We start from the raw sequence: 12714 nt of genomic DNA, 5'->3' as shown, positions 1-12714 counted from the left end.
ACACACACACACACACACACACACACACACACACACACACACACACATACACACATAACTCATTCACTTTACAAACACACATTCTCACTAAACAGCCACTTGCCCACACCCTCCTCCACCTCCAAGGGCAGCCATCGCAGCGGCTTTATCGGGCTTCCTGTTTCTCGTGGCCGCCCCACAATCCTTCAGTCCTCCAACAACAGGAAATTAAAGGAGTGTGGCGCGGCGCCCGAGCGCCTCAACTTTTTGATTTGTGCGAGCCACTATCGCTAATGAAAATCAGCTCTGCGCTCCGGACAACGGGGGCCGCAGATAGAAGAGTGACTCGTTCAGCACACAGACGGCGTCCACCGACAAGTGAACGCCGTGAAGAGAACGAATCCCCGTTTGATAAACGCTTGTTTACATGAGAGACTCATGTTGCCCTTGAGCGCAGGACGTCCCTCATGGTGCAGAACGCGTAGTGGTTTGTGGTCACATTTGATTTGTCTGACTTCCTGTTTGTTCAGATACATCATCGTATCCCATAATGCCCACAGTTTTACTCAATATTTTGACACTCCTTCTCCACCTCTGGTCTTTACTCATCGGTGGTCTTCCTCATTTTTCAGACCATCAGGTCACAGAGCCAAGAGAGAGCGTCGTAATTCAGAAGTGTGTCAGGACAGGTATTAGAACCTGCAGTTCTTTCACGTATTTACAAACCAGTCGGTTCTTTAGATCTCATGTTTGGCTTCCCACTGTTCCTGACTCGACCCTTTATTCATCCAGATATTGGACTGGGAGTAGTAGAACACTGGCCCTGTAGCTGGATTTGGACTGTCCAGAGGTTTACTGTGATGAATCTACACAGAGCAGACTGGGATCATGATGGATGGACTTGCAGTGGTGTGACAAAGAGGATTCTGGGAGATGGAGGCAGATGATCTGCTGTGGAGATCCAACCTGGATGGTCTTTGCAGGATCCTGGCAACATCGTCTGTGGCATATTATTGACACACCAGGCTCCTTGTTACATGTGACAGATCATAGTGAGTTAAGAAGGGATTTTAGCGTGCACAACACTTCTATAGTGCACGTGGCACCTGTTCAGGGGAGCTGGTAGAGAAGCTACTCCCCCAGTTTCAAATGTGAGAGCCCAAACCTGAAACGTGTTTTCACTTCCAGAAATCCCAGGTGAGGTTTGTAGGTTAACTCTGTCAGCTACTCCGTAAAAATCAAGTAACTACATTTACACACACACACACACACACACACACACACACTCCAGCTTTGAGCTGGTTCAGTCCAACATCGGATGCACCTGCTGCCACAAGCTCGGTACTCAAACAGGATTATCTGGAATCTGAGTAAAAATGGCCAAATAGTGAACATTTTATTTGTTTGACATCAGCAGTTTGCCGCAACTCGTTTAAAATCCAACAGAATCGTCTTTGTCTGGTTCTGGTTCTAGGCTGTAGTTTCTGTTGGACCATCTGCTGGTTCTGGTGTGGGTCTCGCACACTCTGCTGCTGTTCAGTCATTACGAGTCTGGATCAGAACCGGCCCTGCTGATCTCCCAGCTGAAACGTTGGGATTTTCTGTTTCTTGACGTGGTCCCACACGTGTGTTCAGGTGGACGGCCAACCCGGCTCCCTGCCTTCCTGTCAGCACTCTGGACTGTTGTTCTTTTACTGTCACGTGGATAAATGTAAATGAGACCAGGTGTTTGCTGCTTCTGTGATGAAACATGGAACGTTTAGTCTAAAACTTCCACTTCATCCATGAGGAGGTGCTACAAGATGATGTGAGCGGGAGCAGCTGGTCAATTCTCCTTTTAGCTCATGTTGCTTCAGTTTCAGCTGAGAACTCAGAGCTGAATATCACCACCTCCAACCTTCACGCAGGATTTTGCCTGAACTCTTAACCAACCACTGTTCATTTATCCTGCGTTCATTATTCGCAGAGTCCTCTGTTGTGCTTTTCTCAGCAAACTGAGTTTAATTTGAGCAGATTTTGCTTTAATGCATATGTTTTTAATAAAGCCAGAGTTAATATTCAAAACTGGAGCTTATCAACGTTTCTCTCTTTGCAAAGCAGCTCATAAATATAAATGACGATCAGCCACGCTTCCACTGAGCCCTGCCGCATCTCTTCTCCTGCACGTGTGTGTGTGTGTGTGTGTGTGTGTTCCCCTCTGTTTGTTGTCAGTGTAAGTGATTACATGTGCATCATCTCTTTCTGTCTGTGTAGAAGAAGGAAAACAAAAGGTTAAATATTTTTTGTTGCAAGTCTTTTCAGGAATAACTATCTGCTGAACATTTGTGCACTAATAATTTGGCTTGTGTGTGTGTGCATGTGTGTGTTCATTTCCCTGTAGTGTTAGCATAATATCTCTGTGTAAAGGCATTTATTAAACCTCTCAGAAGGTAATCTTTGGAGGAACATTTACAACTCGTAACTTTTGGAGTCACCCTGTCCACACTGTCTATAGCTCAGTTTGTTGTTCTGATAAAGAGCTAAAGTCAGGTGTGGTAGTAGCTGAGAGTCATCCCCAACACACTTTCAGAGTACGATCCTCTCTGAGCCCACTCGGCCGGATCTCTCGGCTCGTCCTACAAACATTCAGCTGGTGGAAACGGAGGAGAGACTGAATCTAGAACATTTAGGTGGAGGTGAAGGGATGGAGGAGGAGGAGGAGGAGGAGGGTGACACGGTGAAGGTAGACTGTGACACGGTGAGCCGCTGAAGTCGGTTTGACGTCTTCACAGCCTGCAGCTGTCTCCGTCCTCGCGTCCCTCCACAGAAAGTCCCTGAAAGTCCCACGCTGACAGAAACACACACACATTTACATACATGGATATGGAACGCCATAAATATGGATCAGCTGCAGGTTTACGCTCTGCCGCCATGCTCGTGTGTGTGTGTGTGTGTGTGTGTGTGTGTGTGGTCAGCTGTCAGCGCTACAGTTTTCATCAGCCACCTGCTTCATCCTATAGGAGAAGATGTAAAAATCTGCCTTTCTAAATAAACGTAAATGTGGGAAAACTTCTACAGAGAAATAAAGTAATGTTTAGTTACGGGCCATAATATCAAGTTTATAAAAACAAAACCCTTTAATTTCTGTTCAAATAATTATTTGCAGTCTGTTTTCCTCGTAACACGACTGTTTCTGGAAATGTCTCCATCCACGTGGAAACGCAGAATGACCCAAAACGCTGCAGTAACTCTGCCTGGTCTGTGCGGAGCGCTGTAACGCTTTGTGGAGCGTAGGGAGGAGGAGGAGGAAGGCGCCGTCGGGTCGTGTGTAAAGTTGGGGGCGGAGCTATGCTGTCGTTTCTATAAGGTGCCGCCTACATCACAACAGAAAGGTGACAGTTCTGTTTTTCAGTTTGGAACCAACAAAAAATGTTTCGAAGCTCCGAAAATGTTGTTTCTGTCAAACGTGGACGTGTTTGAGTAATTTGAGTAAAACGTTGAGTCATCACAGCCATCTTTAGTTTCTGTCATTCCAGAGCTGTAGTTTGTTTTCTTTCCACCCGTTTCTGCTGCGTTCTGTTTTGTTTGTACCGTGATGCTGCACGGTTTCTACAGAAGAGGATTAAAGACCACCTTATCCCTCAATCCTGACGTTAATCTCACAATTAGGAAGTTTTTATTTTATTTTTACATCCTCTTCCATAATTTACACAGGTCAAACCAAAATATAGAACTGTCCATTTTAATCAAATCTTCCATTTATTATTTCATATTTTATACGTAGCTCTTTTTTATTAGCAGGATAACTTTTTGTTTTGAGACCTTCAGTGTTTTTCATTTTGTCTTTGAATATTTTTTCCAGATGTGCTTCAGTCTCTGGAGACTCATCTCACACTTTTATTTTTACCGTTTTTATTTTTTACAATCTTCTGTATTTGTCCATGTGGAACCTTTGCAGACCCCCGGTTCTGAAGCTGGTTCTGAACCTGCAACATGGGCTCGGATAACGAGCCGTGTTGGGGTCAGAACCTGTGAGCATCAGAACCAGAACAAACAGAGCTTCTTTTTCAAACCCAGCGGCTCTAGTTCTGATCCAGCCGTGGAAATTAGTTTGAAGTGGTTCTGTTTCGTCTGGATTCAGAACCCGATCTCAGGTTTGTCCCTTTAGTCGCCTCTTATCTTCAGTCCTGGCCCGTTGCTTTGGTTCTGACCGGGTTCTGCTGAAGACGACCTTCACAGTCAGAACTCGGCCCACATGAGTAATAACACTAAAGCATGATTAGCATATATATTGTGTTGACACAGTGCTAATGTGTCGGCTGTTTTTCTTAAGCTATCGCTCCTTTAGCTTTTATTTTCATGTTTTCCTCTTCAGCTCTTTACTCTCCTCCTTTCTGTTTGTTGTTCTGTTGGACTTTCAGGTTCTGCTGGGATGTTTCTGTAATCTGCTGAACCGGAGGACTTTAATGTTCTGCTGAAATACAGCCGGGTGCTGAATAACTGTTGAAAGGTGGATTCAAGTTCAAACGAGCAGAACAGAAGCTAAAATCACCAAAACACAAACTAAAAGCTAAAAGGAGCAAAGTGGACGTGACGAGCTAAAAGCAGAGCGGATCAGGACTCAAGATCTGAAGGCATAAATTAAACTATTGTAAATTACAAACACTGAGTCCTAACGCTGTAGGAAGTAGTTAATTACAAAAAGACAACCAGAATCTGCATCATACTCTGTTTACATGTTTTTATTCTCTCAGAACCAGATTTTTATTTATTTACTATGAATAAAGTACAAGTTTGTTCAGTTGGGCACAGCTCTTGTGGGGGGGGGGGGGGGGGGTTCTTTCATTCATGGTGTCCATTAGCACTCTGCTGTCTCCTGCCAGCCATTCACACACACACACACACACACACACACACACACACACACACACACACACAGAATGTGTTAAGCCTCCTCGGTCGCTGAATGCCTTTTTCATTGACTGTTTCCATGGAGGAGAAAGGAGGAGAGGAAAAACACTTGGGGGAGAGGAGGAGGAGAGGAGGAGGAGTGTCGTGAGGTTTTAAAGAAGAAAAAATGACAAAAATGAGAGAAGTCAACAAAGATGTTTACAAATAAACAGACTGATGATGAGTGGAAACGGCTTGAAGAGATGAACTCTGGATGGCCTGACATTAACAAGAGTTTATTCTTTTAATTGTATTTTCTTAAATTATTAATTTTATTACTCTCCATCCATCCATCATCCATTATCTTTACCCGTTTCTTCCTTTTTGGGTTGCGGGGGTCACTGGTGCCTATGTCCAGCAGTCACTGTGCAAGAGATGGAGGACACCCTGGACAAGTCCCAAGTCCATCACAGGACATTATTGTTGTTATTGTTGTTATTATTAACTAATTATTTAAACTTGTTAACTTCTTGTTTTCATTTGTTTCATGAGGGCTGCATGATTAATACAAAGATTAAATGAATAAAGTAAAATGCGACACAAACCGAGATCTGTTGATGAGTAAACATGTTTATAAACAAACATGTAAACATATTATGGTTTCTGTTTGTGCAGCAGCTGGTTTGTTGTTTGTTGTTGGGTTGTAAACAACTAGATTGTTGGTTGGACGGGATCTTAAAAACTAGCAGGAGCTGCATCCCCCGGTGGACGTCCTTGCTGTCTGTTGTTTTATGTCCATCCGTCCTCTGTCCCAAAGCTTCAGAGACTCTGACCCGTGTCGGTCCACCCTGATTGGGACGTCCTGAACACACATGAAGGACACTGAAACAGGAATCTGAGAGACACGTGTCCACTTGTCTTTTAGCTTGTCTCTGCGTGATGTGGATCACCTGAGTCCATTTCCGTTGGAGGACTTCCTGTCTTCTCTATTTCTGAATGTGTCTTTTTGTTTAACCAATCAGGAGGTTTGTCTCTGCTCTGTCCATGAAGGACTCTGTCTCACACATCCAGTGGACAAAGATGGTGTCCTAAGCTTAATTAAAAATTTGTGTATCCATTTAATTGTTAAGTTATTGGATTAATTAGAGGAAAAGAATCGCAACGGCTGGCAGACGTTTGAATTGGAGCTCGGTTGGAGATGCAGAGCCGAGGCTGAAGAACGAATTAGGAATAAAGTTTAACTTTGTCTTTTTAAATAAAATCTTAAACGAGTTTCCCGCTGGGCTGCAACTGATGGAGAATATATTCCTCAAGGGTCTCCAAATGTTTCCAGGAGTTGTCGGAGTCGTAAAGACGTACAGTTGATTCTACTTTCAGATTCACAAAGTTGTTTTATTCGCAGCGGCAGCTTTAACGTTATGAGGTTCTTTTCCTAAACTAAAATAGAAGCTAAAGAAAGAAGAAATAACTTCACAGATGCTGCAGTAGGAAATATGTAAAGATTTAATTCTGGAAATGTTCTGAAGAGCCACGAGTTTATCTGAAAAGTTTTCTCTTGGCTTGTTTCCAGTCCATTTCAATTTATTGTTCTGATTCTGGAGCTCCAGACCCGTTCTGAACCCTCTGACAGAACCTCTCCGAGGCTCCAGACTTGAATCCAGGTCTCAAAATAAAATATTTTAAAATTTGTCCAGAACTGACCTTTATTTTGAAATGTAGTCCTGTAGATAAAGAGCCGAGGTGGGAACGGTTTTAATGCCGTCCACACGAAAACACGCCAAAAGTTTCCAAAATGTCCTCTCACACCGGGTGGACAGACTCCAGTCTCCAGATCCAGAAACAGAATATCAAACTGGGCCAGTCTTTGGATCAGGACAGCGGACGAAACCAGAGTTGATCAGAATGGATGGAAATGTTTGCAGCGTCGTCGTGAACTCCTCGGCTGTTCGAGTCTCCAGCTGAAGCTTCTGTTTTCATCCCAACACCCTGTGAATGTGAAGAAGCTGCATGAGGCCGGACCTGTCACTCAAACACCGTGTGTGTGTGTGTGTGCGTGTGTGTGTGAGCAAGAGTGACACTTCTGTCTGAGTCTTCTGGATTTACCAGATCAGACAAGTACCAGACCTTTGTCTCACGGGCGTTTGTCGGTCCACTACAAACCATCGTGGACTACACTCTGGTCCAGACCAATTTCAACAAAAACCAGTTTATCTCCCACCTCCTGGATCTGTTTGTGTTGGGAATGACTCTCACCTACTACCACACCCAGTGTTTGTCAAACTGGCTGAGCTACAGATGTTTTTTTTGCTTAAACTCACTAGATGTGGCAGCCATCTTGAATCAGGAGGTTTTCCATTGCAGTGGTTCATGGCAACCCCCCCCCCCCCAACTTTTCTGGTTCAAATTTAAATTAATATTTAAAAAAACGTTTGTCCTTATTAGTGTGCAGCGTGGTTGCTATCTCTGTAATTTAACATTAAATAAACCAAATAAAATTCAAATAATTGGATGTTTGTCAAACATTTGGTGACTCTTCACCTCTTGTTAAATCCCCACAAACCAACTCCTCCTAAACTCTGTTGCTTTCTGGCTGCAGCCTTTTTATTGGTTCTGACTCGTGTGGAGTGCGAACCCCGTCAGCGGGGATTCGGGCCGGGCCCGTCTTGCCTCTGAATGACCGTGGCGAGGCCTGCTGGAGTCTCCGTCTGTCTCCGTGTTGTTTACCATGTCCTGCTGGGACATCTGACAATCCAGAAGTGAGAGAAAATAGAGATTCTGTTGTTTTCTTCGGCCTCCCGCCTCTTCGCCCTCGTTGCCTCTGCATCCACTTTTCTCTTCCTCACAACAAGCTGATGTTTGACAGAACGAGCAGAATACAGAACAGAATTCATTTACACTTTCACTCTGACACCTGATCAAACCAAAGAACAACTCTGGGCTTGTGGTTCTTCGTCTCCGTCGTTCCTCGTTTCATTCCCTCTCCTCCTGAACGTCCTGATGACCTTCAGCTGAGACACGAGCACCGTTTGATCTCTTTGATGGGACCGGGGACATGTCCTCTCACAGGCAGCTAAAACCCACAGCAACACACCTCATCAGAGGAAATGTGGACGACTTAAAGACATGGCTGTCCAAAACTGTCCTCTTTGGTCCTTTTTAATGAAAAGGATGAGCAGCGGTGAAGACAAAACCTCATATCATTCATGACATGAAGCTGGACTCTCTAAGGCTCTGTCCTCAACTAGAACCTGGAAGGTCTTGGGGTGGATCGCTCCTGATCAGTCCACGATGGTTTCAGCATGTGGTTTATCAACACGATGGGAGCCTGTCGGGGTTCTGGATGGCAGGGGGTCCACGCCATGTGGCCCTCCTATACCTGTGGTCGTTGGTGGTGCAGGACGGTCCACCCTGGACTCACGTCTGGACTCTGACCGAATGCGATCACAACAAGATGGTGGAAGCAGTCATGCTCAGAATTTAAACTCTGTTTAAGAAAAGTACTGGACATTCACCAAAGCATTTACGACAGTCTGCACATTAAATTAAAGACTAAACGGTTAAACAGGAACAAGTTTGAATTTTAGTTGAGTCGGAGCCCTGAAATCCTGAGGGTGAGGAGGACGAGTGGAGGTGATGGTGTCTTCACTGACGGAGCTTTTACTGCGATCCAGAACTGTTCTGGGAGGTTGTGGAGAGTCTAACGGGGTTATACATCGCACACTTTGTGTGTGTGTGTGTGTGTGTGCTTGATTTTTCTTTTTTAGGACCTTTTCATGTATAAGCACCTACGTAGTCAGGACCAGTTGTCCTTTTGAGAACCAAAGACTGGTCCTTTTAGGGCGGAACGCCATTTTGAGTTGGGGGTTAGGTTGGGTTTAGGACTATGGTGTGAATTGAGGGTGGGTTAGGTTACAAAAGTAACTGGAAGTCAATACATGGTCCTAATAAGGAAAGCAGTGTGTGTGTGTGTGTTAGTCAGAAAGACGTTCTGCAGGACAGCACTACGTATAAACGTCCTCAGCTGTGGCAGCTAAGATATCGACAGTAAATCAGACCCCCAGCTCAGCTAAAGAGGTGATTAATAAACATGTCACCTGTGTGTGTTGACTGGAGGGATCCAGCCATAAAGCGGCAGCAGAAACTGGACAAATGAGAGGATTTCCAGGAGCATCTCGTCTGTTTCCTGAATAAAACGGCTGTTTTGTTCGTTTGCCTCTATCAGTAATTCTGTCCTGTCTTCATTCATTGGACATCCTCGGTCTGCATGTCTCCATCTTTGTGTCTGCGAACTGAACCCGGCCGAGCTGCATTATCCGGAGCCGGACTCCTCTTCCTCTTTGTTGATGCTGAAATAAAAAGAGAGATGCTGAAGCTTTGCCCTTCATCACACTTATCCCTGCGACCGTGCCGCTCTCTAATGGAACTTCATCCATTTCAAATGACAGAATCCATTATGGCCGCATGCACCGCTCTGCAGCGCCACTGTTGCATGCTCGGGATTTATTTCACTTATTTGCTGATAATGTGTGCAAACTAAACCGAGACGCAGGTTTTTTTCATGCACATGCTTAACTCGAGGAGGAATAGTGGATGTAAGACACTTGAAGAAACATACAAATACATTTTTAAAGAGCCGCAGCGTTACTATTACAGTTTGTACAACAGCTGATCATATTTTACACCAAACAGAATCTGCTTGTATTCAGGCTGTAAAATCCAGAGTTATACTGAGAGCAAATCTGAGAGCTTCCTGCTGCTTATTAAAATAAATCAGCGCTCCTTTTAGTCTTTATCTTCATTAGACATGAAGGAAGGACGCAAAGAATCTGCCTCCGCAGCCTCGTTGATCTTTATTTACACACGATTCCTGTGGATTTTAACGTTTTGGCTGCAACCCCATCAGGAATTATCTGGTGAAAGAGTATTTTCTTTTGCTCAATGTTTTGATTGGAGTTTTAACTCAGACTGGGCTTACATCAGGGGTGTGGTCATGTAAGTGGTGTGGTTATGGGGCGTGGCCATGAAAGGGGTGTGGTTTCAGCTGTAAACAGGTCCATTAGCGGCTTCAGTGGTTAATTCTGGGTTCATGCGTGTTCAACTTTACATTTAGCCACGAGTGTCTGGGAAAAAGTAATGCTTCATTTTAGCTTTTCTACCGTGCATGCTGCCTGCCTGGCTGGTGTGTGTGTGTGTGTGTGTGTGTGTGTGTGTGTGTTCAGGTGTCTGGTTGTAGGTTTGACATGATCCTGGATGTGTTCAAACGCTTTCATAACAAACAAACAGGTTCCAGCGAATAAACACAAGCGAATGAGTGCGTTTTTTTTTCTTCTGTGTATTACATGTGCTTGTGCGTGTGCATGTGTGTGTGTGCATGTGTGTGTGTTCTCGAGGTCTTTCACACTAAACCGACACATTTTCAATCACATGGTTTATTCGGAGGAAATTGTTGAAAAAGGGAGAATTCTGAAGCTCTTTGGGCTACAATAGGACAAGCCAGGATTAGTTTTTTCACTTTGTACTCATGTGTATGAGTGCCTGTTTGTGTGCACGTGCACGTGTGTGTGTGTTTGCAGACAGTGTCCTAGTAGCCAATTTGTAATATATAGTCGGCCTTGAAAAATGGTCCAGATCTCCCATTCGCTGTCTGCAATTTAGCTGTGCCGGCGCCTGGCGGTACCCATTGTGCCGCCTCCCACCGCTGCTGTTTGGACCTGATGGAGTGTGTGTTTGGAGCGGCGGTGTGTTTACCGCTGCCGATTGGGCCTGATGGAGTGTGTGTTTGGAGCGGCGGTGTGTTTACTTGCCTTGGTGCATCTCGGCGTGCTTTAACCCACCACTCTCTCTTTGCATGTGTGTCAATGAGAACACTCTGGTGACTTGATTTATACTTGGGTTATTGAATTTCTGTGTGTGTGTTTGTGTGTGTGTGTGTGTGTGGTGTTGCTGCTGCTTTCCTAATATGTACAAAGGAAGTTCACTGTTCAAAACGAACTGGGTTAGGAATAGGACTTTTTAGCTGCTTCAATAATTATGACTTCAACTAGTTGAGTTTGAAACTAACTTTTTTAACATGTACATTGTGTTCATGCAGGCGCTGCTAGCTGCAGTGATCAGTGTTTGAGATTAAAAAGAACATTTTCAGATTTCATGCAGGTAGTGAATTGTTACCAACAGCTACTTGAACTGTTGAATATTTTGTACTAAAGTGTAGCATGATTCAGCCCATACAGCACAGAAGCTACAATCTACAAGTCAACTCAATAACAGCTGTTACATCAGCTGTAAACGGGTCCATTAGCAGCTTCAGTGCTGGTTGAATCACACTGAGGTAAATAAGCTCAAATCTGATGATTTGTGGAAGGAGACACGTTTCCCCTTTTCTCCTCTGTTGCTTCATCTTTAACATATTTTTGAATACATTCTAATATATTACTATTGTACAGACATTATTATTATTATTATTATTATCCATCCATCCATTTTCTTTACCCGCTTATTCCATTTTGGGTCACGGGGGTCGCTGGTGCCCATGTCCAGCAATCACTGTGCGAGGGGTGGGGTACACCCTGGACAGGTCGCAAGTCCATCACAGGGACACACAGAGACAAACGAGACAAACAACCATTCACTCTCTCACTCACACCTAGGGACAATTTAGAGTTACCAATCAGCCTAACATGCATGTTTTTGGTCTGTGGGAGGAAACCGGAGTACCCGGAGAAAACTCACGCATGCACGGAGAGAACTCCACCCAGAAGGCCCGTGGACCGGGGTTTGAACCAAGGACCTGCTCGCTGAGAGGCAGCAGCTCTACCAGTTGCGCCACCGTGCTGCCGCTATTATTATTATTATTATTATTATTATTATTTACATTTTTCACAGTCAGCCCATACTTAGTTATTGAGTCAGTGTCTACCAACACACCAAGTTCCGATGTTTGACCGTTCTGGTAATGGCCACCGAAGCTCCACTGAATCAAAAGGTCACGTAACCAGAGTGCCCTCTAGTGGTTTATATGACTCAAAGAGGTCACATGACCGGAGCACCCTCTAGTGGTTTACAGAAGTCTATGGTGCAGGGTCAAAGATGTTCAAATATTAGGCACGTAATGATGCACGTTTTTTTACCAAGCCATCACAGTATAAACCTCTGGAATGAGTACAGAGAACCAGATGTTGGTCAAAGGTGATCACTGCTCCCATCTAACAGCAAGTGCACATGTTTGATTGATTTTTGCTTAGTGTACATCTTATCACAAACAAAACTGGTTTGTTCCACTTTGGAGTAAGCTGTTGGGGGAAGAATCAGTTTTGTTATGCGTTTCCTTGACTGATGAAGCCTTCTGGATCAAAGGCGAAACGTTTCAGCACAAGAAAAGAAACTGTCCAGATGACCTGACTGAAAAATGTTGGATTGTATACCTGGATTATTGAACATGGACTTTATTTTTGCTTAGATGTGACAGAGAAGAAGTAGAAACTTTGATCCTAAAGCATTTCAAATCTCACAGTTCAGAGACTTTAGAAGCTCCTGTGGAAGAACGTCTTCCCTGTTTATTCCACTCTGAGGCGAGCTCAGTGGGATGGCCCGTGTGTTGGAGGCAGGTCCAGGTACCGTCCTGGAGCCCACAGACAATGTGCTCGGCAGCATCGCACCACATCCAGACAGACGGGTCCGCAGCGCGTTTCAACAAGCTGAAGATACAAACTCTCAGAGAGAGCGGCACAAACATCACAACACAACTTTTTATTAAGTTCAGACGATTGATGAGTGAAGTTTAGCCTTTCTCATGGAAGGAAGCTTTTTCCTTTGTTGGATTAACACACACACACACACACACACACACACACACACACACACACACAC

Source organism: Nematolebias whitei, chromosome 21 (assembly GCF_014905685.2).
Source record: "Nematolebias whitei isolate Nwh7 chromosome 21, NemWhi1, whole genome shotgun sequence".
NCBI classification, from domain to species: Eukaryota; Metazoa; Chordata; class Actinopteri; order Cyprinodontiformes; family Rivulidae; genus Nematolebias; species Nematolebias whitei.
Note: the sequence above shows the minus strand (reverse complement) of the source record.